Source organism: Scardinius erythrophthalmus (assembly GCF_964197995.2).
Source record: "Scardinius erythrophthalmus genome assembly, chromosome: 3".
Taxonomy (NCBI): domain Eukaryota; kingdom Metazoa; phylum Chordata; class Actinopteri; order Cypriniformes; family Leuciscidae; genus Scardinius; species Scardinius erythrophthalmus.
Genome location: NC_138223.1, coordinates 9,416,783 through 9,422,782, shown reverse-complemented (window position 1 = coordinate 9,422,782; position 6,000 = coordinate 9,416,783).

Here is a 6,000-nt window from a genome sequence, read left to right as displayed (position 1 = left end):
AAAATTGAAGTCGCGATGTAACAGAAGTAGATATTTTCTTCCATATTGTGACGTAGATCTGAATGAAAGTGATTATCAAAAAAGAAAAAAGTAGGGCAGTTCATTGGTGGTTGATTGGATGGTTGCAGATGTGAATGTGAGCTTGAGGTCGACGGTGGGGGCAGAGTTTAAGCGGACTAAATGATTCGAGAAGTCCAGCATGTCAAGAAGTCTATCATTTCATCATGTTATATTTTGATTTAAAAAAAGAAACATGCATGGATAAATAATTTACATAATAATTCTATTATTTCATGCCAACTTTAAGTGCAAATGCAATTGACAAAACTTGACAAGCTAAAATAATTCTATTAAATTAACATAGTTACTCTAGTTCCCCTGTAAAAACAAAACAAAAAACAGACATCATAATAACATGACATTATGTTATTAGTGGATTAGAGGATCTGCATCTATTAGACACTGGTTAGACCCTATAATATAAAATTCTACGCAACGTGTAAATTGGGTGCTAATGAGTCTGAATGTGCTGATAAGTGTGTGTGTGTGCATATGTGGTGTCAGCTGAAGCGAGACCATATGGAAGACGCCACCTGGTGTGTCTGTTCATCTTCTTCAGAGAAGAAGATCAAAGCAAGACACAACATCATCACCGAGTCAATCACAGTAATTACTCAAGTCTTCCCATTTATTCAGAAATTAGAGGGATATCTTTCATTGCTGATCGGTACACTTTGGAATGAGTAGAGATGAACTGCTGGTAAACTGGAAAATTCCACGGGTTTGCTTACCAATAACACTAAACAAACACAAAACAAAGAAATATGTATCCTGTTTCCTGATCAAACGGCAACTTATGTAAGGTTTCCTTAAAAGGATAATTTGGGTTTAGTTTATGGGCTGCATCTGTAAAAATGCTGTTGATTACCACAAACAATAATTTCAACCTTCAGTGTGTATAATTGAAAGAGAAATGCTTTTTATAAATGTATTACCATAATAGCAGCCTAGCAGGCAAGTGGTTCAACTGCAATAAATGTTTAATGTTTAGTATGTAGCGAGTTCTATCCGATTTTTAAGTTAATATAATGGCCAGCTAAAAATGTAAATCTAGTTCCATGTGAAGATATCCGGAATACCATGGAAAAGATGTGACGTAACTACTCATAACAAACTGTTTACATGGAGCTAACAGCCAAGTTTTGCGAACTACACCCACAGGAATTACACTAGAAAGGCACAATCAGAGGTTTTTCCAGCAAGTCCCACTTCAAAAATATTTTACAGATTTTTTTTCCCACCTCGACAGCATTTCCACAGATACTGTTCTTAGACGTAATAGTTGTTAATGTTCATTTAACATTTTATATATGTACAAATACTGTATTACAGTATCTTCTGTCTAAACTACAATTTTGTCCACACATAGCAATCAAGTACGTTTAATTAGTAGTTTTGACAACTAAATGTAAAAGTAATTGATTTGAGTAGGCAGTCTGATTTTGGAGCATTAACACTTCTACGTTCTTTGCTACTTAATAGTGTGTGGATGTGAAAAGTTGTGTTCCCAGTTTATTATCTTGTCTTCCTTAGCGGACACGCTGCATCCAAAAACGCATACTCTCTTCAGTAGGTACTTATTTTGAAAAAGTAATTAGTTCAAGTAATTAGTCCAAATCATAGTCTCTGCTGCACCAATTTAACTGATATAAATACTAGTGTAGAACATTGCATAGAAACTGTGTCTATTCCTCGTTTAGTGAGATCAAATAATAAATCTACTGCAGGATCTAGGAAAAATCTAATTGTTATTAAAACAGAAAATGTTGCTATTAGTAAACAAAAACAATTTCTAAAGCTAGGTCTTCTAAACATTAGATCACTCACACCTAAGGCAGTTATTGTAAATGACATAGTCACAGATAATAGCTTCGATGTACTTTGCCTTACTGAAACCTGGCTTAAACCAAATGATTATTTCGGTCTAAATGAGTCTACTCCATCTGGATACTCCTATAAGCATGAGCCCCGTCTGATTGGTCGTGGCGGCGGTGTTGCAACAATCTATAGAGATATTCTCAATGTTACTCAGAAAACGGGTTATAAGTTTATTTTGTTTGAAGTACTTGTACTAAATGTTACGCTCTTAGATGTTAGAAAAAAATCCCTATTATCTCTAGCCTTGGCTACCGTATATAGACCGCCTGGGCCTTACTCTGATTTCCTAAAAGAGTTTGCAGATTTTCTCTCACATCTATTGGTCAATATGATAAAGCATTAATTGTTGGAGATTTTAACATACACGTAGATAATCCAAATGATGCGTTAGGGGCTGCTTTTACAGATTTATTAAATTCCTTTGGGGTCAAGCAAAACGTCACCGGACCAACTCATCGTCTTAATCATACACTCGATTTAATTATATCATATGGAACCGATCCAACCGATATAGATATCATTCCACAAAGTGATGATGTCACTGACCATTATATGGTAACTTGCATATTACGTACTGCTGTAATATGTCATGCGGCGCCGTGTTATCGACCAGGCAGAACAATCCTTCCATCCACCATAGATAATTTCTCAAATTGCTTATCTAATCTGTCTCAGCTGCTGCCTGAACCCAAACAAACAGATGAATTAGAAGAACTAACTAGCACTATGAGCACCATTCTCTCTGGAACACTGGATATTGTTGCACCCATTAGATTAAAAAAGGTCAGAGAGAAAATTAAAGCACCATGGTACAACAATACTACGCGTGTTCTAAAGAGAGAAACCCGTAATTTAGAGCTTAAATGGAAACAAACTAATTTAGAGGTCTTTAGAATCGCGTGGAAAGACAGTATGTCACGTTATAAAAAGGCCCTAAAAGCGGCCAGGGCTGAGCACCTCCGCAAACTAATAGAAAATAACCAAAATAATCCAAGGTTTTTATTTAACACCGTGGCTAGACTAACAAATAAACAGACATCACCCGAACAAAATATCCCGTTACAGTTTAGTAGTAATGATTTCATGAACTTCTTCACTGAGAAAATAGAAAACATCAGAACCACAATTGTAAACGTTCAATCTTCAATCGCGCCTTATTATTCAGCCTCAATTATCACCCCGCAAGAACAATTACAGTGCTTTACAACTATAGAACAAAAAGAGTTAAATAAACTTATCACCTCATCTAAAACAACAACATGTTTATTAGATCCTATACCCACTAAACTATTGAAAGTAGTGTTTCCTGTAGTGGAAGAGCCTCTCCTCAATATTATTAACTCATCTTTAACTTTAGGTCATGTTCCAAGAACATTTAAACTGGCAGTTATAAAACCTCTCATTAAGAAACCACAATTAGATCATAATAATCTAGCAAATTATAGACCCATTTCAAATCTTCCATTTATGTCTAAAATACTAGAAAAAGTTGTGTCCGCTCAACTGGGCTCTTTCTTGCAAGAAAATGACATCTATGAAAAGTTTCAGTCTGGATTCAGGCCGCACCATAGCACTGAAACTGCGCTCGTTAAAATCACAAATGATTTACTTTTAGCTTCTGACCAAGGCTGTATCTCAATACTAGTTTTACTTGATCTTAGTGCTGCGTTCGATACTATAGATCACACAATACTCTTAGATCGACTACAAAATTATACTGGTGTTCAAGGACAAGCATTAAGCTGGTTCAGATCATACTTATCAGACCGCTACCATTTTGTCTATTTGAATGGAGAAAAATCGATCATAACTTCAGTAAACTATGGAGTGCCGCAGGGATCTGTGTTGGGCCATCTATTATTCTCAATATATATGATGCCACTTGGAAATATTATAAGGAAACATGGAATTAGTTTCCATTGTTATGCTGATGACACTCAAATCTATATTTCATCACGGCTGGATGAAAACGCTAAATTATCCAAATTGACAGAGTGTGTTAAAGATATAAAAGATTGGATGACGCGTAATTTTCTTTTATTAAATCCAGACAAGACAGAGGTACTACTTATCGGTTAAAAAAACCGCCCACAAAACCTCTTACAATACAACTTTAACATAGTAGGATGTCCTGTTACTTTATCCTCTACAGTAAAAGACCTGGGTGTTATACTCGACTGTAACCTGTCTTTTGAAAATCATATTTCATATGTTACAAAAACAGCCTTTTTCCACCTTAGAAACATTGCTAAGCTACGTAATATGCTATCAGTTTCTGATGCAGAAAAGTTAGTTCATGCATTCATGACCTTGAGACTAGATTACTGTAATGCTTTATTAGCTGGTTGTCCTGCATCCTCAATAAACAAGCTACAGTTAGTCCAAAATGCAGCCGCTAGAGTTCTTACTAGATCATGAAAATATGATCATATAACACGATTTTATCATCACTGCATTGGTTACCTATAAAGTTCCGTATTATTTACAAGGTATTGCTACTGACTTATAAAGCCCTAAACGGCTTAGCTCCAGTCTATTTAACGGATCTTCTATCGCCCTATAATCCATCGCGCTCTTTAAGATCAATAAATTCGAGGCTTTTGGTCATACCTAGGATATCCAGATCAACCAAAGGAGGGAGATCATTTTCACATTTAGCTCCAAAACTCTGGAATAGCCTTCCTGATACTGTTCGTTGCTCAGACTCGCTCTCCTAGTTTAAAACTAGATTAAAGACGCATCTTTTCGGCCAGGCATTCATATAATATTTTTAATCTTACAGTTCAAACTACAATCCGGCCTCTAGTTCATAAATGCCAGAGGAGAACTGGCCCCCGACTGAGCCTGGGTTCTCCCAAGGTTTTTTTTCTCCATTTGGTCACCTGATGGAGTTTTAGGACACCATTAGGTCACTTGATGGAGTTTTTTGGTTCCTTGCCACTGTTGCCTTTGGCTTGCTCTGTTGGGGATATTTTGGGGATATTTAATTTAATTTTATCAATCAATAAATTCCACTGGAAACAAACCTTGTTGTATTATTTTGATTTAATGCTGTGAAGCTGCTTTGATACAATCTGTATTGTGAAAAGCGCTATACAAATATACTTGACTTGACTTCAAGAGTGTGTGTAGTATGAATGTAATCCAGACGTACTACTTTAGCAATGTTGTCATTATCATGTGACCTACCAGCATCAATTGCATCTCTTCACTGCCATTCACAAATCCTCTCCCGTGGCCTCATGGTATAGTAAAATGTATGTACACTTCAGAATCTCGTAGGAAGTAGTAAGTAGGTCATCTAGGTACTTCTTGCCTATTCCCTTATGAGTACTGTGAATTCGGACATACTTCTTTTGTCACATACTGTTTTTCGCCTACTATATAGTAGGGAAGTATGCGATTACGGATGCAGCCAGTGTTTTCTAGTGTGTGTTTTGTTAGGAACCTATTGTTTCCACCGGCCCCATGTTAACTCATTAATTTAGTCTCTGTATGAATGGATTAATCTGAAAGAATATTTTTAGTGAAGGGGTTTATAAGGTTCAATTTATATATGAATCAAAATCTCCCTAGTTTGAACAACCATTTTTAAAATTCCATTTGGTGCCACTAGTGCAAACAATTACACAATGTAGCTTTAAGAGTTGACTGCATATGATTTTGATTCTGATTAATCCTTACACTCTTCCATCAGACACTTGTATAAATATCTGTATAAATATGAGTGTGCCATTAAAGATACACCAAATGTAAATATCAGTCAAATAAGGAATGTAATAATGATTTAATTGATCACTGCACTCCTTTTCTAAAGGACTTCCCCTAAAGCAAGGGTGACAAAAGAGTGCGATAACACCATCATGTTTCAACACAAATGTATTTGCTCTCCTTCTTTTGATAGACACCTGAGGTATACATGTGTGTGGTTAGTATTTCACAAAAAGCATAGCAAATGGCTCTTCAGTTATGGCCAAACTGAATTACTGGCACCACAGTATGACTGAACATAATAACAGAGATAGCTGTTGCTTGTGACCATGTTGTGGCCATTAAGAAAAA